The sequence below is a fragment of the Protopterus annectens genome, chromosome 5.part0, assembly GCF_019279795.1.
Source record: "Protopterus annectens isolate FY-2018-M chromosome 5.part0, PAN1.0, whole genome shotgun sequence".
Lineage (NCBI taxonomy): Eukaryota > Metazoa > Chordata > Ceratodontiformes > Protopteridae > Protopterus > Protopterus annectens.
This window is the reverse complement of record NC_056735.1, coordinates 604,943,170-604,963,984: the sequence shown is the minus strand read 5'-3', so window position 1 is coordinate 604,963,984 and position 20,815 is coordinate 604,943,170. Positions and strand designations below refer to the sequence as shown.

The 20,815-nt window shown below is 41.9% G+C and overlaps 1 protein-coding gene across 4 annotated transcripts in view; it reads right to left on the bottom strand.

Annotated features, from left to right (window-relative positions):
- The window catches only part of STS (steroid sulfatase), a 1,313,520-nt gene that overhangs the window by 1,080,631 nt on the left and 212,074 nt on the right, over window positions 1-20,815 (bottom strand). The gene's annotated exons all lie outside the window — the stretch shown is intronic.

The window sequence follows — 20,815 nt, the reverse complement described above, 5'->3', positions numbered from 1 at the left end:
GGTGTACACTCGAACATCTACATTTATGGTAGGTACAAAACTGTACTATGTTCATCGTGTTACCCTGCTGCAGTCATCACACTTGGGTTGAATCCCAAAGCTAAGGATGGGTGGAGGAATCATAGAGGGTTACTGGAGGCTAGAAGGCCCTGCAGAACTGCAGTGGCAAAGCCAGCTCTAGTCTTAGAGTAAAGTGGTAAGTGATAGTGTTTGGTAAAGGTGTGTACTGAACTCCAAGTTGCAGCTTCCAAAATCTCCTTGGTTGGAACCCCCCTGAGGAAGGCTGTAGATGTAGCTGTTGCCCTGGTAGAGTGGGGCCTAATGGTAGCAGGAACTGGTTTTCCATGATGGGTATAGCAAAAACGAATGCAATGTCCTATCCATTTGGAAATGGTTTGTTTTGATATAGCCTTCCCTTGTGAAGCTGTAGCATAGGATACAAACAGCTGGTCAGATTTTCTGAAAACCTTAGTTTTATCCAAGTAGTAATGAAGTTGCCTGTGAATGTCCAAGGAATGCAGGAGTCTTTCTCCTTTGTTCTGTGGATTTGGGAAGAAGGTGGGTAAGTGGATGGTTTGATTTAAAGCCACACTGGAAACCATCTTAGGCATGAAGGAAGGATTAGTTCGTAGAGAAACTCTGTCTTGATGGAAAATGAGGAAAGGTTCCACTGCCATTAGTGCCTGCAGCTCTGAGACTCTTCTAGCTGAAGTTAATGCTAGCAGCAGAGCAGTCTTCCATGATAGAAACTGTAGATCTGCAGAGAAAGCTGGTTCAAAGGGAGGTAGCATAAGTTTTTCCAGAACAAAATTGAGGTCCCATGTTGGTGTAGGTGCTCTCCTGGGGGCCTAATGTCTTTTGCCCCTCTGAGGAACTGTCTTAGAAGTGGATGCGAAAATAAGGGTGGATCCGTGTTGTAGTGGGCTGAAATAGCTGATGCATGGATTTTAATGGAAGAAAAAGAAAGTCCTTTGTGCAACATCTCAGTTAAGTACTGTAGAATCTGAGGCATGTGAGGCTGAAGTGTGTCTTGGTCTTTAGCTTGGTTCCAGGCACAAAACCTTTTCCATTTGTCCGAATAGGCCTTCCTGGTGCTGGACCTCCTAGCTTCCAGAATAACATCCATAACTGCTTGGGAAAGAGGAGCTGGCTGGATGCTTAGGTGATTTGCCATGCAGCCAGATTTAAGGTTTTGAGCTGGCTGTGAAGAATCTGATTGTTTTGCTGTGTGAGCAAATGGGCAATTTGTGGTAAAATCCAAGGTGGGCCCTGAGCCATATTCCTCAAAAGTGGGTACCAGTGCTGGCGTGGCCAGTCTGGGGCTATGAGTATCAGTCGTGGTCTCTCCTTTTTGACTTTCAAAAGCACCTTTGTGAGGAGAGGCAATGGAGGTTTTTCCAACTGAATGAGAGTGCGTCCACTTTCCATGCTTGGTGGTGCAGTGTCCTTGTACAAAATTTTGTTAGTTGATAGTTTTGAGGAATGGCAAACAGGTCTATGTCTGGAAGGCCCCATTTTTGAGTTATCATTGCAAATACTTGTGGAGCCAGTTTCCACTCATGGGGATCCATGATGTTTCTGCTGAGGTCGTCTGCCAATGTGTTCTTTTTTCCTGGCAGGAATTGAGCTTCTAACTGAACTTGGTAAGCCAGAGCTGAGTTCCACAAGGTCATTGCTTGCCTGCATAGAGGTTAGGAGTGTGTACCCCCTTGTTTGTTTATGTACCACATTACTGTGGTGTTGTCCATCCTTACTGTAAATTGTCCTGGATGTAACAGATTCTTGAAGGCTGTCAGAGCATTCTGTACAGCTAGCATCTCTTTTTGATTGATGTGTAGATTCCTTTGATCTGCAGTCCATACACCTTGAATGCACTGTCCTGCCATGTGTGCCCCCCAGGCGTAGTCCGATGCATCTGTTGTCATAGTTTGCCTGGCTGGGGGCAAGGTGAAAGGCTACCCTTGTTGAGGTGACATGCCTGTGACCACCATAGAAACTCCTGTTGTAGGCAGGGAATGAGCGATATCATTGTGTCCAATCTGTGGCTGTGTTGAGACCATACGCTTTTTAGGTACCACTGTAATTTCCTCATATGCAGCTTTGCAAATGGTATTAGTAGTATGCAAGATGCCATGAAGCCCAAGGCCTGCAGAATTTTTCTTGCAGGTAGTTGGGTTTTTGTTGCCATTGTTTTGAAATATTGAGTCAGTTGTAGTTGTTTGTCTGGCATCAGATAAGCCTTCTGGGCTGTTGTATTCAAGCTGGCACCCAGCAATGTCATATTTTGTGAGGGTACTAGTTTTGATTTCTTTTCGTTTACTGTGTACTCCAGGCAACTTAGATCTGTTTTATTTACAAAAGCCAGATGTTGTAAGAGGATGTCCTTGCTTTCTGCTTGGATGAGGCAGTCGTCCAGGTATGGGTATATTTGAATTCCTCTTTGTCTGCAGTATGTAATTACTGTTGCCAGGCATTTTGTGAAGACCCTGGGCGCAGTAGATAAGCCAAAGGGCAGTGCAGAGAATTGGTAATGGGTTGAACCTGCAATGAAATGGAGGTATCTTCTGCAACTTTGTCTGAAAGGGACATGCAGGTATGCCTCCTTGAGGTCCAACGTTACTAGCCATGCTTTCTTGCCCAACATGGGAAGAAGCTGCTGTAGTGTTAGTATCTTGAATTTGGGTACTTGTAAGAAGGTGTTTAGAATTGAAAGGTCCAGAATTGGTCTCCAGGCATTGTCCTTTCTGGGAACTAGAAAGAGTCTTGATTAAAATCCTTGGTCTTGCTCTCGAGTAGGTACCAGTTGAATGGCTCTCATGTCCATGAGAGCTGTAATTTGTTTTTGTGCCTCTGCCCATTGATTTTGTGGCAGGTTTGGCATTCCTCTTTTCATTGGCAAGGTGTGAAAATGGAATCTGTATCCTCATAAAATTATGTCTAGGACCCATTTGTCCTTTGTGACAATGTGCCAGTTGTCTGAAAAAAGTGCGAGTTTTCCTCCCAAGGGGGCTGCCAAGAGAGTGTTGCTTGGCCAGATGAGGTGCAAGTCATTGAGTTTGCCTTCTGGTAGGTTGGGACCTGTCTTCTCCTCCCTTCTGTGTTGCAGTGCCCCATTGTCGAGGTTTGTACTGGGCTTGTGGTTGTCCCCTGCCTCTTGGATGTCTGTATTTACCCCTCTGTGGTCTGTCAGTAGCTGGAAAGGACCAATTTTTTGTTGGCCAATTTCTGCTGAAGCGAGGGGGCTGTACCTGTAGGAAATCTTTGACTGTCTGCATAGATTTTGCCTTATCCTCCATTTTCTTTAAGACTTCTTCTGCTTTAACACCAAAAAGAACATCCTGCTGTAAGGGAGCATCTAGAAGCTTTGCTTTAACATGATCAGGCAGAGTTTGTTCCTTTAACCAAGCATGCCTACATATAACAGACCCAGTGACAGCTGCTCTGCAGGAGGCCTCCAGAGAATCAAACCCACATTGTAAGGTGTGTTTGCCCACCTGTTCAGTTGCATGCAACAGATCCTGCATTTCTTTCAATTCAGACTGTTGAGGGAGAGTGGTGATTCTTTGCTTTAACTGAGAGATTAGAAATTGCTGATACTTAAGCATGTGAAATTGGCAATTTAGTGCCCTCATAGCTAGAGTGGCTGAGGTGTAAACCTTTTTCCCCCATCTGTCTTGTGCTCTGGAATCTCTTTTAGAGGGTACAGGATTTTTAGCCATAGAAGCCTTAGTCCCTTTGGGACCCTGGGAGATTGTCTCTGGGTCAGCAACAGGACTTTTATATAGAAATTTATGGGAATCAGGCACTCTATAGTATCTGTCAGGCTTGGCCGGAGCAGGAGGTAGAGAGTCTGGGTTCAAACTGGATTCTAAGTAAACATCATCCACAATATCTAACATGGGTGAGATGGCAAGTGGTCTGTGCTGCGGGAGTAAAAGAAACTCTCTGAGCCTTTTCTTCAAGTCAGAGTAGTCCTGACCTTCCCAGTGGAAATGTTCCCTCATAGTGTGTAAAGTTTCCCCAAAGGAATAGTCTTCAGGAGGAGAAGCTGAGGGAATGGAATCCTCAGCATCAGAATCTTCATAAGGGGAGAAGGAGTAATCTTGGTCTTCAGAGGAGGTTGAAGAAATGGACACTTGTCTAGGCCTTTTGTCAGGAGGAGGCTGGGAACCCCTGATTAAAGAGATCAAATCTTCAGCCATTTTGAGCATCTGTTTCTTAGGCATGGGGCCTTGAACAGGGGACTGAAGTGCAGTCCTTTTAGATTTAATAGGAGTCTTCGTCTTAGGATACGTTTTAATGGTAAGCGTCGTCGGTCTGAAAACGCCTTCAGAAACCCAAGGCGTTTCAGCAGCACCGGCATCTTTATCAGCATGTCGTCGGCAGGGCCTGAACAAAATGGTTGCATCGGCCTGGTACATTCCGTCAAAAGTTCCGAAGCGGTCTCGGGTTCCAAATCTGCAGTAGTCAGGAGCTGCATTGGAGCCTCACTGAGGATCGGAGACCGGACCAGCCGAGGCCTCGGAATCTGGCTTAGGCCTGGGCTGTCTGTCCTTATCCTTGCGTTTTTTGTGCACGCCAGTAGTCGGTTGCTCTGACGGCATACTGTAATTAAATTTTCTACCAAAGTAGTGTTGTGCGAAATCAAAGCGTCTTTTAATAGTATATTTATTAAAACTAGCACAAAAACGACAACTAGTGATGTTGTGGTCTGGGCCTAGGCAAGGTATGCAATAAGAATGAAAATCCTTATGAGGTATTTGCTTCCCACAAGAAATACAATTGTTAACTTTTTCTGACATCGATCTGAGGCAAGAAAAGTTTCCCCAATGGGGTACTTAGTTTTATAGAAGACTTCAGTCTGAAATTCGAATTCGAAAATCTCAAGAGTCGGCCGACCGGCACTTGTGAACTGCTTCTGCTTCAGGCACCGAGCGGCAAGAAAGACTGAAGAAAATGGCATCAGTTGCAATATATATACCCTTGGCGCACTGACGTCAGGGAAGAAGCGACAACAACCGACGCCGGACCAAGACTCTGGAATTCCGCCCGAATGCGGGACCGCCTGACGACAGGATAACCCAAGTGTGATGACTGCAGCAGGGTAACATGATGAACATCAGCTGGAGAATCTGTGCCAGCCTTCCCCAGGAGTGTCTGTGGTTGTGTAAACTCTTATCTCAAAGTGTGGATGTGTCAGCTACTTGGGCAGGGACATGAAGCACTGGTTGGACAGAGAGGGTGCTGGAGATTTTAGCCTGCCCAGCTAGGCTGAGATCTGGATCCTATAGCTGTGCCAGTGGGGAGTCTTACTGGGGTCCTGGGGAGCAAGGGAGTGACCAGACCCGGACTGACTGTGATCTGTGTGTGCTCTTAAGGGAAATTGCAATTTACTGTGTGTATTTGTTATCCTTTCCTGTCATATGAGATGGGCCTCCGGTGTTAGTGGTGAGGATTGAGGCTCCTAGATTGGTGGGCCAGGTCACAGGCATCACATATTAATCCCCCCTCCCAGAGAACTCAAGCTAGTTTTCCAAGTGACCCTTGAGAAACGCCACTTTAGAGGATTAGGTCTATCTGAGCATACCTACCCCAATCCCTGTCTTGAGAGCCCATCTGCATTGGCATTGCTGCACCCACTGTGGTGCTGCACTGACATATCATATGTTTGCAACCCTAGTCTCCATCTTAGCAACTTGGCATTTTGCTGGCTGGCTCTGTTTAACCATATTAGGGGGCTGTGATCTGTCATAACAGTGAATTTCCTTCCATACAGATAAGGCTGGAGTTTCTGCAATGCCCACACTATGGCTAGACATTCCTTTTCTACAGCTGCATAGCATTCCTCCCTGGGTTGGAGCCTAAGACTGAGATAAACCACTGGGTGCTCTTCTCCCTCTGAAGAAATCTGGCTAAGTACAGCCCCCACCCCATGGTTTGAAGCATCCACCTGCACAACAAATTGTTTGCTATAATCTGGACTGGCTAACACAGGGGGTCCTCCCAAAGCTTCTTTAAGCTTCTGGAATGCCTGCTCACATGCTGGGGTCCACACTACCTTATCTGGCTTGTTCTTCCTTGTCAGGTCTGTGAGGGGAGCAGCTATGGTACTATAACTGGGGATGAACTTTCTGTAGTACCCTGCTGTCACTAAAAATGCCCTCACCTGGTTTTTAGTAACAGGTGCAGGCCATGCCTGAATGGCTTCCACTTTGGCAGGTTCTGGCCTTATCTTACCACTCCCCACTCTATGTCCTAGGTAGGAGACCTCCACTATACCCACCTGACATTTGCTTGGCTTAATGGTCAACCCTGCCCTCTGTAGTCTGCCCAGCACCTCACTGACATGCTAAAGGTGCTCTGGCCAGGAATGACCGTAGATGGCAATATTATCTAGGTAAGCAAGGGCAAACCCTCCTGCTCCTGCTAGGATATTAGCTACCAGCCTCTGGAAAGTCACTGGTGCATTCTTCATCCCAAAGGGCATCTTTGTGAACTCATACAAGCTGAAAGGAGTCACAAAGGTTGACTTCTCTCTAGCACTGGGAGTCAAGGACACCTGCCAGTAACCCTTGATAAGATCAATGGTTGTAAGATACTTAGCTCAACCCAGCTGCTCTAGGGCCTCATCTGTCCTAGGCATGGGGTAAGCATCCAACTCTGTGTCACTATTTAAGTTCCTGTAGTCCACACAGAACTTGGTGCTGCCATCCTTCTTTGGCACCAGCACCACTGGGGAGGCCCAGGGACTGTTGGACTCTTGAATCACCCACAGTTCCAAACTCTCCTGTACCTCCTCCCTCAGGGTCTGTCTGACTCTCTCAGGCATCCTATAAGGGGCCTGCCTAATAGGCCTTTGGGGTCCTGTATCCACCTTGTGCTGCACCAGGTGGGTGCACCCTGGTTTCCCAGTGAACATGTCCCCAAATTCCTGCAACACTGCTCGGATTTCTTGAATCTTTGTAGGACACAGCTGCTGGGACACTGCTACCCCTTCCACCAAGGTGTCAGCCCGAGCCTCACTGAGGAGATCAGTCCCCAGATCTCCCTCAGACTCCTCCTGCAATCCACTGCAAATGCTCAGCACAAAGGCCACCCTATCATGGTAAGGTTTCATCATGTTAACATGGTACAATTTGTGCCACTGCCATCTACCTAGCAGTTCCAACATGTAGTTAACATCACTTACCTTTCTTACCACCTTTTAGGGACCCTCTCAAGCTGCTTGCAGCTTGTTGTGTCTGACAAGAATGTTACCTGCAATCCCTCAGCATACTCTCTAGCTCAAGCATTCCTATCATACCACACCTTTTTCTGTTGTTGGGCTTCTGCCTGGTTCTCCTGGGCCAAGCCCATGAGTTCCATAAGCCTTGCCCTGAGGTTTAGGATGTACGCCACAACAGACTCCTTGTGAGACTCGCACTCACCTTCCCACTCATCTCAAATTAAATCTAGAGGTCCCCTCACCCTATGCCCATACAGCAACTCAAAGGGTGAAAAATTTGTGGATTCCTGGGAAACCTCTCTGTAAGCAAACAACAGATAGGGCAAATATTTGTCCCACTCCCTCTTAAACTGATCTGCAAATACCCTTAATATGGACTTGATTGTAGAGTTTAACCTCTCAACAAGACCATTAGTCTGGGGATGGTAGTGGGTGGTCTTCATGTGCTTCATCCACAGGACCTCCACAGACAAGCCAGCAGGTCTGACATGAAATTCGCACCTCTGTCAGTCAGTATTTCTTTTGGGAAACCTACCCTGCTGAAAATCTCTAACAAAGCATTTGCCACCTTCTCTGCCTCAATGGAGGACAAAGGCACTGCCTCGGGGTATCGTGTAGCATAAACCACTACCACTAGGATATACTTTTTCCTTGAGGAACTTGGGGTACTCAGAGGACCCACAATATCCATAGCTACCCTCTGAAATGGTTCCTCAATCACAGGCAAAGGCATCAAAGGAGCTCTCACCTTGTCTCCTGCCTTGCCTACCTTTTGGCATTGCTCACAGGTCCTGCAGTACCCTGTTACATCTCTGGAAATTCCAGTCCAATAGAAGTTCTGCATAATATGCCTCTTTGTACGTTTTATGCCCATATGACCTATAAAGAGAATATCATGGGCTATGCCTAGAAGCACCAGATGGTAGGCGCTAGCCACTACCAACTGCTGCACTCTCTTACCTTCTAACCCTCAGTCAGGGGTCCACTCTGTATAGTAACCCTTTGTCCCAGTATACAGATTCCCCCTTTCCTTGAGAATCAGGTGCCTCCTTAACCACCTGCCTCAGGCCTTGTAATGTAGAGTCTGAGAGCTGAGCCGGTCTCAAATCTCTCCTTGTAACCCTTCCCAGCTCCCTTTCCACCGTATGTCTGGCATCCTCTGACAGTTGTGCCACACTGTCAGCCTGGGTACTACTACTCACCTCTACCTTTGCAATCACTCTGTCCAAGGGACCATCAGTACCCACAAGCAGCTGTGTCTCACCTTCAGTCTCACTGCTACTGCATAGCTTCCTCCCTGAAGCAACCACCTCACCAGTCCTGGCTGCAAGTATGCGGTCTGTCTGGGTCTCTCCCAGGCTACCAGACTTACCTGCTTGTCTCCAAGCCTGACTGCGTGTAACTGCACAAGCACAGGGTACTGCAATATCAAAATCATTCCATATCAGGACATCTGCAGGTATATCCTCAAACACACCTAGTTGCTGGCTTCCTTTTCCACCCTCCCAGTCAAGGTGAACCCTAGCCAAAGGTATTTGGAATGGAATCCCTCTTAAAGCTCTGACTGGAGTGGACTGCCCAGGCAAGTAGTTCATAGGTTCATAGGTAAGTACTAGGCTATCGGCCCAAGGGCCTACGTAAGCCTAGCCATCAAGGTCCCCTGGCTTACGCCACCCAAGAAAGTTATTTTTCTGTGCCACTGTTAAGGAGAGACACAGAGGTGATCCCCGGGGTGTATTTCCTGTTTCCCATCCACTCATCAAGATTTTTCATGAAGAGTGCTAATGAAGAACTTTGTTTGACATAGACGGATAGCCTGTTCCAGAGCATGGGAAGACTCTGGGACTGGAATATATGCCTCCAGCATGTCCTGTTTATTGTGGTGACAAGGTTTAGGTCCCTAGAGTGTGTAGCTCAGAGGGATTGGGATTTCTTTAGGTGTAGCATGTCCAACAGCTCTGGGTTTGACATAGCTTTATATGTTAGGCAGAGATCACCTCGGAGTAGGTGATATGCTACGGAGTAAAGCTGTGTTTTTTGAGGCGGTCAGTGTAGGTCATTTGTTTGAGGCCAGTAATCCTCTTTGTGAGGTACTTCTGTGGCCTTTCTAGCTGCTGCAGATGTCTTGTGAGGTACATTCCAAAAGGGGTGTTGTACTCTATAATGGGTCTAATGAGTGTCGAGTAGAGGGGAACAATTACCTCTTTTTTCCCTGGATGAGAACCCTTTTAAGATGAGGTGTGCCATGTAGAAGGACTTCCTGACTACTATGGTGATGTGACTATCAAAGGAGAGACTTCTATCCACCTGGGTCCCAAGGTCTCTTATCACACATTCAGTGTTAAGAAGATTGCTGCCTATGTGCTAGTTCATGGGTACATAGTTTTTTGCTCCTCTATAACCATTGCAGGCTTTACAATGGTTATATCAGAGGTTGTGTCTTTCTTGGCAATGGCCTCTTTGACATTCACTACAATAGGATATTGCCACTGGTGGTAGTTTGGTAATTTCTCTCATCTTTGGTTCCCACCTTGCCTCCATTGATACCTGTATGCCACATAGGTTCATGGGTTGGTACTAGGCTATTGGCCCTAGGGCCTATACAAGCCTAGCCATAACAATTCCCTGGCTATTTCTTCCCACACTATTTATTTCCCTGGACCCCTGTCTAGCAGGGCTACTGATGTGATCCCCAGGGTGAATTTCCTTTCTCCCATCCAATCATCAAGGTTCCTTTTGAAGAGGGACAAAGAGGCCCTACTGGTTGCATTCAAAATATTTAGGCCCAGCTCCTGGATGTGTACCTGGACTAGTGGCTTCACTTGCTACTGGCAGATTCTATTGGGGCAGCCTGTGTTGCCCACCATGGGTTCCTTTAGACCCATGAGCAGTACTGGGGGTCCCCTTCCTGTGCAGGGCTGCACTGCTTGCCAGGTATAGGTTTCCCTTCTCCCCCAACTCATCTGAAGTAGCACATTGTCTATCAGCTAACCAGATCCTCACGTCCTCAGGCAAAGTGCTAAGGGCTTGTTCCCTCACCAAAAGGTCTGCCAGCCCTTCAAAAGTGGTGACCTGACATCCACTCATCCACCTATGGAAATAAGTGCTCAATTCAGCAACATATTCACACACACTTTCATCTGCCTTGCGTCTATGCTCACGAAACTTTTTCCTATACTTTTCTGGTGTTAGCTTAAACAGTTCTAAAAACGTTTCTTAACAGCAATATAATCAAAACATGCAATGTCAGACATTTTGGACAGAACAGTTACAGCTTTGCCATGGTGTAAGGAGGGTCAGGAACTGTACCCAGAACCCTTGGTCAACCTCATACTGTTTACATACCCTCTCAAACATATGAATGAAACTATCAAAATTATCCCCCTCTTTAAACTGCGGAAGAAATTTACTGACCTTTTGTGCTTTTGGGGTCCAGTTGCTCCATTCCCCATTACTTCCATAACTCTGGTGAAGAGTCAGCATCTCCTTCTCACCCTGCCTCTGCCTCTCTTGTTCCTCAGCTTGCAGACATAACAGTTTCTCATTCTCCACAGCCTGCAAATGTCGCAGTCTCCCATTTGCTTCTAATTCCACACACCTGGCCTCCAACTCAAGTCTCTTTAGCACCAGCTGGATTTTTAGGTCCACTGAAGACTGGTTGAGCTGTCCATTCTCTGAGGGTATTATATCTCCACTGCCAGTTTGATTGTCCTCCTGGTTGCTGTTTTCTGATGCAGCTGTAACCAAGGCTGCAATCAGGTCTGCCTTAGTCAGGTTTCTATGCACCAGTCCCCTAGCCTGGCACATCTCCACCAGCTGGTTCCTTGTCAGCTTTTCATACTCCTCTGCTGACATGCTGCCTGCTCACCCTGACTAACTAAGCTAACGGAATAAAACAATTGTGATCTGAACTCTGAGTATTCACTGTGTGGCTGATTTAGAGTACAAAACACCTTCAAAGCTCACTGTACACAAGCTACAGGATTCACTCTACCCACACCACTACAAGCCAATTAGTATTTGCCAACTAATTAATATGTGATGCAGATATCCCACCGCTTCCAAACAATTAATATGTGATGCCCGTGCCCAGCAATCAAGAAGCCTCAATCCTCACCACTAACACCAGAGAGGGCATCTCATATGACAGGAAAGGATAACAAATACACACAGTAAATTGCAATTTCCCTTAAGAGCACACAGAGATCACAGTCAGTCTGGGGCTGGTCGCTCCCTTGCTCCCCAGGTCCCCAGTAAGACTCCCCACTGGCACAGCTACAGGGTCCAGATCACAGCCTAGCTGGGCAAGCTAAAATCTCCAGCACCATCTCTCTCCAACCAGTGCTTCATGTCCCTGCCCAAGTACCTGACACACCTACACTTTGAGATAAGAGTTTACACAACCACACAGATACTTCTGCGGAAGTCTGGCACAGGTTCTCTAGCTGTGTCCCTTTTACCTAGACTATACGGTAGTAATTACTGCCACCACCCAGCTAATATTTGTCAGCTACTCAAAGGCCCTTAAAAGGGTAGCCAGTTATTACTGTGCAATATTATTATCCAATTGGTAGATGTGACTGAACAGTCAAGGCTTACTAGAGTGACTTGGTACAGTAATCACTATACATATGCAATGTAATCTAGAGCTTAAATTATCTCTACAGAAACCAGCCACAGTTAAAAGGTTTTAATATATTTACTAATAAATAATTAAAACCACAAGACAATACTTTCTACTGCACAGTCATGTTAGTCAAGAGTTCAGAGATCACACAAAAATACTTAAAATAATTCAGTAGTACAGTTCTGACATCACAGAAAAACACTTAGTTAATCTTTCTAGCTCTAGCTATCTCTAAAATAAAACACAAGTCCGAGATAACTTACATGTGAGCAAGAGGCAGTGCTGTGAGTTGGATGATCAAGACAAAAATGCTTAATGCCTTCTGATTCTTTCTGTTTAAATTGCTATTGCAGTTCTGATAAACATTACATCATTCTTTTTCACTTTCTTGGAGTTTCCAGGCTACACATTAACTACATTTACATTCATAACATCTCCCTTTTGTTATCTTGCAGCTGGTCAGGAACAGAGCAATAAAAATAAATGTGCATGTTTAAATCTAGCAATTTAAGTCTTGGTTAAACCAATAGAAAGAATTTATTCATCTAGACTTTTCGGCACCACTGTCTACTTCAAAGGGTCACGACATGCTTCACTTTGCTCAGTAGATTGCACTGTTGTCACATTTATTTCCAGGTCTACATGTAACAGTAGTTCTTTACATTTAAGACAATACTTTGTTGAAGCACCTTGTGATTTAATTACAGCAGTCAGTCTTCCTGGGTAGGAGTCTATCAGCATGGCACATCTTGACTTGGCAATATTTGGCCACTCTTCCTTGTAAAAGCACTCCAAATCTGTCAGGTTGCAAGGGCACCTCTTGTGCACAGCCCTCTTCAGTTTACCCCACAGATTTTCTATTGGATTTTGGTCTGGGATCTGGCTGGGCCATTCCAAAACTTTAATTTTCTTCTAGTGAAACCATTCTTTTTTTAATTTGGATGTATTCTTGGGGTCACTGTTGTGTTGAAAGGTGAAATTCCTCTTCAGCTTTCTAGCAGACACCTGAAGGTTTTGGGCCAAAAGCGACTAGTATTTGGAACTGTTCATAATTCCCTCCACCTTGACTAAAGCCCCAGTTCCAGCTGAAGAAAAGCAACCCCAAAGCATGATGCTGTCACCATCATGCTTCACCATGGGGATGGTGTTCTTTTGGTGATACAAAGTATTGTTTTTGAGTCAAATGTACCTTTTGGTAATTGTGGCCAAAAAGTTCAACCTTGGTCTCATCAGATCATAACACATTTTCCCACATGCTTTTGGGAGACTTGATGTATTGTTTTACAAATTTTAGCCGGGCCTGGCTGTTTTTCTGTGTAAGAAAAGGCTTCTGTCTTCCAGCTCTACCCCATAGTCCAGACATATGGAGAATATGGGAGATTGCTGTCCCATGTAGCACACAAACAGTACTTGCCAAAAATTCCTTTCTGCAGCTCCTTCAGTGTTGCTGTAGGTTTCTTGGCAGCCTCTCTGACCAGTTTTTGTCTTGTATTTTCATCAAATTTGGAGGGATGTCCAGTTCTTTGCAACGTCACTGTTGTCCCATATTTTCTCCACTTTTTGATGACTGTCTTTACTGTGTTCCATGGTATATCTAATACAGTGGAAATATTTTTGTACCCTTCTCCTGACTGATACCTTTCAACAATGAGACCCCTTTGATTCTCTGTAAGCTCTCTACAAACCATGGCTTTTGCTGTAGCAGACAAATGAATAAATGTCAGGAAAATCCTACTAGGACAGCTGGACTTTATTTGGGGTTAATCAAAGTCTCTTTAATTGATGGCAAGTGTGCACCCAAGAAGACTGAATGCTGTAAATAAATCAAAAGGTGCTTCAACAACATATTAGTTTAAGGGTGTGCACACACAACAAAGTATAGTTTAAGGGTGTGCACACTTATGTAATCAACGTATTGTACATTTTTTTTTTTTCTCCAAATAGATTTGTTTGTTTTTCAATTGAATTGTATAGGTTATAGATCACATTAAAGGTGAGAAAAATTTTGAAATTATTTATTGTGGTCTCATTTTTATATCAGAAAAAATTGGCATTTTAACAGGGGTGTGTACACTTTTTATATCCACTGTAATTGTTGAAATGAATACATTGTAACAGAGGATCATGGAAGAAAAGAGGTTAATCTCAGTCCAGTTAACTTTTTAAAATACTCTGAAATTAAATAAACTGGTTTAGGCCATACAGATTGTATCTTACAGCTCTAACTGCAGCCAGAGGCAAAATGTCTATGAAAACCATGACTAGGAATTACTGTATTGTCCTTAGGGGTAAACTAATTGCTACCCTGGAAAGGTGGATGTTTTTGAAATGGAACTGACGATAATGAAAATGTTTGCAAAGATTATGAAGGATTAGATACACTGATACAGGAAATGGAAAATGACTTCTTAAAATTAAAGCGTCTCCAACTTCAGAGACAACATTTCGAGGCATGTATAGCACGGAAGATTGTCCCTAGGGGCTTGAGAATCTTAAAAATGCCCACCACAGGTACTTTATATACGGACTTATTGTATATGTGGCAGCAAATCAATATTGAAACAAGTGTCAAATATATGGAGTTACTAAATAGGTATTTTTTACATGTAGAGACTGCATTAAGAGAGAAAATTCAGAAACAACAATTAAGTGTATATAATATGTACCCTAAACATGCTGTTGATATCTGTATAGATAAAAATGTTAGATAATGTTTTTCTTTTTGAGAAGAAATTATTACAGCAGAAAAGGGACAAGATTAGAAGGGACACTAACGATTTTGCTAAAGGGAATGTCTTCACCTGGCCGAAGGTGGAGACTTCGGTCCAAGGATGGAGAAATGTCCAAGGAAATAATTTTATGCAAAATAAACAAATGGTGATAGGTAGTGAAGAACTAATAAGATCAGGAAAAGAACAGTGGTCCAATAATTCTACACGTAATGTGAATAGTACTGTTGTGAAGGAAAAAGATAATCAAACAGCAGTCAGGAATAAAACTATAGTAACAACAGCGTTAGTACATCATGATGGCACCAATGATATTTGTGCATCACCCATTAACAATATCCATGACATTTCTATATTCGAAGAAGCTAATACACGGATAGATATCTGTGAACATGTGGAAACTTCTAATAATAACACAAGAGACAGGAATAGTAAGAGCATTGATACAACTGGTGCAGACATTGTAGTTGAAGGTGGCAATAAACCTATCCCTTTCCCCATTGCCAACCAATGGAGAGGGGGAGGAGGAAAGAAGGGGCGGTCCATAAGCAGGGGGAGGCAGAGGAAGAGGCCAGCGGAGCAAACACAAGCTGGACCTACATTAAAGAAGATTTGGCAAGGGAACAAGAATCCCTAATCTGGAATATATCTAAAAAAATACTAACTGAAGATGAATAAAATGTACTAGAAAGGGGCTTAACGTTCATTCCCTCTACAAAAAGTAATATCACTGATAGTGTGATTGACCTGAAACTATTTATACGTGATTTACAAATTAAAATTGACTTTAATAATATGACAGATATCCCCCATCCATTTAGGAAACCTAGTACATATATTCCCAATGATCATGCATTGATTGAAGCTTATTCTCAGTTGGTTGAACAAGAGTTATATGTGAATGAAAACATCAATAAGAATAAGAGGTGGGCTGGCAATCTAAAACCAGCCCAGAGGAAAGCACTTACAGGTTTGAAACAAGATAATACTATTATGATCAGACCAGCAGATAAAGGAGGACCTGTCGTGTTGATGGATATGGAGTTTTATAAAAATCAGATGTCCTTGATGCTTAATGACTCTAAATCTTACGAAAGAATTAGCAGGAATAGAGTTAATAGCATAATAGATAATGTGGCTAATAAACTAAGCAATATGTTAGATGAAGGTAAGATTAACCAGGAATTGTTTAAATACCTACTGGTTGACCACCCGACCATTCCCATCATACAAGGAATTCCAAAAATACATAAAAATGGGGTTAGTCCACCAATGAGGCCCATAGTTGCTGGAAGGGGGTGGATAACCGAACCTATATCATTATATTTGGAATCAATATTAAGACCAATAGTAGATAAACATGAGCATATTTTAAAAGACACCAAACAATTTCTGATTAAATTATATGAAAACACATCCACATTATCTAATGGACAGGATGGGCAGGATAGTATATTGGTGACATTTGATGTACAATCTCTTTTCACAGTAATACCGAACATGGATGGGCTATTCAGGCTAGAAAGGAGATTAGTACAGGATGGTGTCTTATCCATTGGCAAAATTAGTGTTCTATGTGAACTCATGGAGATAGTACTCACAAATAATATTTTTGCCTTTGATGGTCTCATTTACATACAAAAGGATGGCGTAGCTATGGGCACTTCTTGTGCCAATAGCTACGCCAACCTAATTATGGCTGACTGGGAGGACACTTCCTTGTTTCAGATGGCTGAATTTTGTAATAGTGCTGTGTGCTATACTCGTTTTGTTGATGACCTCTTCCTAATTTGGAAGGGGAATGAAGAAAATTTGAATGAATTATATACAAAAATGAATGATGAGACAGATTACCTGAATTTTACTATGGTCCAATCAAAAGAAGTTATACCATATTTGGACGTGTACACAGAAAAATTACCAGATGGTGATTTGAATACAGGGGTTTATAGGAAAAATTGCTACAGAAATAACCTGCTTCATCGTAGCAGTATGCATCCTAAACACATTTTCAGTAATATCTTGAAGAGCCAAGCCATGCGTGCATCCAGATTGAACTCCAATGATGTAGGATTTTTGAGAGAGATAGAAGGGCTAAAGACCAAATTTTTACATAGATCATATACGGAGGAAGAAATTGAGACTAGCTTCAATGCAATAGGTACACTTAGAGAGGGCAGGGCCTGTCCCTATTTTTCCGAACAACGGGAAAGCTCAGAAAGCCTTGGTATAACTGTTGTTAACGAGAATAGTAACATTAGGATCCCCATACACTACACGCAAGATGCAAATAGCATCAAAAATATTTATAGGAAATATTGGGATATTCTCCTAACAGACCCCAACATATCTAAGGTGTTGGGTGAGGTACCTACATTTACCTATAAGAATAAATTAAATCTCCATAGGATGTTGTGTGGTCCAAATAGAATTGATGGGACAATGGGGGCTGAGAAAAATACTACGAAGAAATGTTATAAATGTAATCAATGTAAATATATTAAAGAATCTAATACATTTATACATCCAGTTACAAGGGAGATATACACGTTTACAGCATCAGCTACCTGTGATTCTGAACATGTCATATACTTAGCTACATGCCGGTCCTGTCCTGCATTTTATGTGGGAAAGACAGACCGGAAATTAAAGGAAAGAATCAGAGAACATGTATATAAGATTAGGGTGTCATGTGCATCAAATGCTCTTTCAAAACATGTACAGAACACATCCATGGAACACAACTTTGTATTCCAAGTTATTTATGTAAATAAGCCTGGGATTAGGGGAGGAGATTTGTTCAATCAAACTGAACAAACAGAATTGAAATGGATCATTAGACTCAGGGCCGATCGTAGTCCTGGTATAAATGACAGAGTATCTATAAAACCTGTCCTTAAAGCTAGGAAACTTAAATGAATATGAGAAGTTGACAATGTGAATAATTTGTAACATCATATTATTATTATTCCCGTATACCATATATATATTTTATGTATATGGGAATATAGGTTTATATAAAGAAGTGATGTAGATCAAATGCACTATGAAGGCCTACTGGTTTTAAGGTACATCGATTCATTTTATTAATATACCAAGTTTCAGCAATTATTGGTTGTTTATGCAAGTATACACACATCTATACACGTTTGTATGGAAGAACTGTTTTACATGTATTTGGATGTGTTTTTAATATGTATGCTTGTATATATTATTTTAAAAAATATTGCCTATATATTTTTTTTTATTATTTTTTAATGTTTTTTATATATATATATATATATATATATATAAATATATGTAATATATTTTTATATATATATATAAATATATGTAATGATTTATATATTTTTAAATGCAATTTTATATATTTATCAATATTTCATATATTCTATATATATATATATATATATATATATATATATATATATATTTATATATATTCTTAATTTATGATTAAATCAACATGAATATAGAGTTAATATATTGTAGAATATGGATGAGAGATATATATTGTTGTTTTAAAATTAGAAGTAGTCCTTATTATATATGTACACAGAAACACATTTTATTCTGTAACACTAAGGTGTATAAATTTTAACTATAACTGCTAACAAAGGTATGATTTGCCATGTAATAAGAGAATACATGTTATATTCTCATATGAATTATTTATCGTATTTTCAGTTGATGAGAAATACAGGCATTTGCTATACTACTATATTAGCACTACTAACAGGATATGACATATGTAGTGATGCTTACATTTTCTATAAATACAAGTGTTTGTCCATTTAAGATTTGTAATGGCCTGATGAAGACCTAGTCGAAAGTGCTAGCCGATTTTATCTTAATAAATCATTTTGCCACCATTCCGTTGAACGCTTGGATTATTAAACAGGATTTTACAAGTTATTGTTCCACGGAAGTGATCGCTGAAGTTTTGGCTTCTATATTTGTTTGCAGAAGTGAGCTGGAATCTTTATGCACGTATTCTATACGTACCTTGAATCTGGAACTTATATATCTCTCGCCCACTGTGCCACTATTTTGTCTAAGACAATACTTTGTTGAAGCACCTTTTGATTTAATTACAGCAGTCAGTCTTCTTGGGTAGGAGTCTATCAGCATGGCACATCTTGACTTGGCAATATTTGGCCACTCTTCCTTGTAAAAGCACTCCAAATCTGTCAGGTTGCAAGGGCACCTCTTGTGCACAGCCCTCTTCAGTTTACCCCACAGATTTTCTATTGGATTTTGGTCTGGGATCTGGCTGGGCCATTCCAAAACTTTAATTTTCTTCTAGTGAAACCATTCTTTTTTTTAATTTGGATGTATGCTTGGGGTCACTGTTGTGTTGAAAGGTGAAATTCCTCTTCAGCTTTCTAGCAGACACCTGAAGGTTTTGGGCCAAAAGCGACTGGTATTTGGAACTGTTCATAATTCCCTCCACCTTGACTAAAGCTCCAGTTCCAGCTGAAGAAAAGCAACCCCAAAGCATGATGCTGTCACCACCATGCTTCACCATGGGGATGGTGTTCTTTTGGTGATACAAAGTGTTGTTTTTGAGTCAAATGTACCTTTTGGTAATTGTGGCCAAAAAGTTCAACCTTGGTCTCATCAGATCATAACACATTTTCCCACATGCTTTTGGGAGACTTGATGTATTGTTTTACAAATTTTAGCCGGGCCTGGCTGTTTTTCTGTGTAAGAAAAGGCTTCTGTCTTCCAGCTCTACCCCATAGTCCAGACATATGGAGAATACGGGAGATTGCTGTCACATGTAGCACACAAAAAGTACTTGCCAAAAATTCCTTTCTGCAGCTCCTTCAGTGTTGCTGTAGGTCTCTTGGCAGCCTCTCTGACCAGTTTTTGTCTTGTATTTTCATCAAATTTGGAGGGATGTCCAGTTCTTTGCAACGTCACTGTTGTCCCATATTTTCTCCACTTTTTGAGGACTGTCTTTACTGTGTTCCATGGTATATCTAATACAGTGGAAATATTTTTGTACTCTTCTCCTGACTGATACCTTTCAACAATGAGATCCCTTTGATGCTCTGTAAGCTCTCTACAAACCGTGGCTTTTGCTGTATCAGACAAATGAGTAAATGTCAGGAAAATCCTACTAGGACAGCTGGACTTTATTTGGGGTTAATCAAAGTCTCTTTAATTGATGGCAAGTGTGCACCCAAGAAGACTGAATGCTGTAATTAAATCAAAAGGTGCTTCAACAACATATTAGTTTAAGGGTGTGTACACACAACAAAGTATAGTTTAAGGGTGTGCACACTTATGTAATCAGCGTATTGTACATTTTTTTTTCTCCAAATAGATTTGTTTGTTTTTCAATTGAATTGTATAGGTTATAGATCACATTAAAGGTGAGAAAAATTTTGAAATTATTTATTGTGGTCTCATTTTTATATCAGAAAAAATTGGCATTTTAACAGGGGTGTGTACACTTTTTATATCCACTGTAATTGTTGAAATGAATACATTGTAACAGAGGATCATGGAAGAAAAGAGGTTCATCTCAGTCCAGTTAACTTTTTAAAATACTCTGAAATTAAATAACCTGGTTTAGGCCATACAGATTGTATCTTACAGCTCTAACTGCAGCCAGAGGCAAAATGTCTATGAAAACCATGACTAGGAATTACTGTATTGTCCTTAGGGCTAAACTAATTGCTACCCTGGAATGGTGGATGTTTTTGAAATGGTTTTACAGTTTCCAGATGCTATAACACATCTTAACAAAGCTCTATGTGTGTGTATTATGGCACATATGTGCTAGATTCTGATTCAGTTTCTAGCAAAATGGGTAGTGTGGGAACCAGAAGTCAGATGACCAGAAGTATGTGATGTCATTCTGTAATCCAGCACTGAAATTATGTTTTAATACTAGATGAGACAGACATCTCAGGGCAATTTGTTTGCGAAACTTGACAAAGAAGAACCACTCACTCACTCACTTCATCTTGCCTTGGTTTAGTAAGTAACAGGGAATAATAATTCTTTAGATCAGTCAGGAAAATATAGTGAGATTAGTTAAGCACTGTTTTTTGAGTCTATATTACTTCAGCAAAATGACAGTTCAGCAAACAGCATTTAATTGGAAATGCCATTCATGGAAATCCACTCTTGTGGAGGGTTGTGGCCCCCACACCCTGCTAATTATATATATCAATTCCAAGTTCACACTACAGGGGGGAAAGGGAAAATTTCCTGATTCTC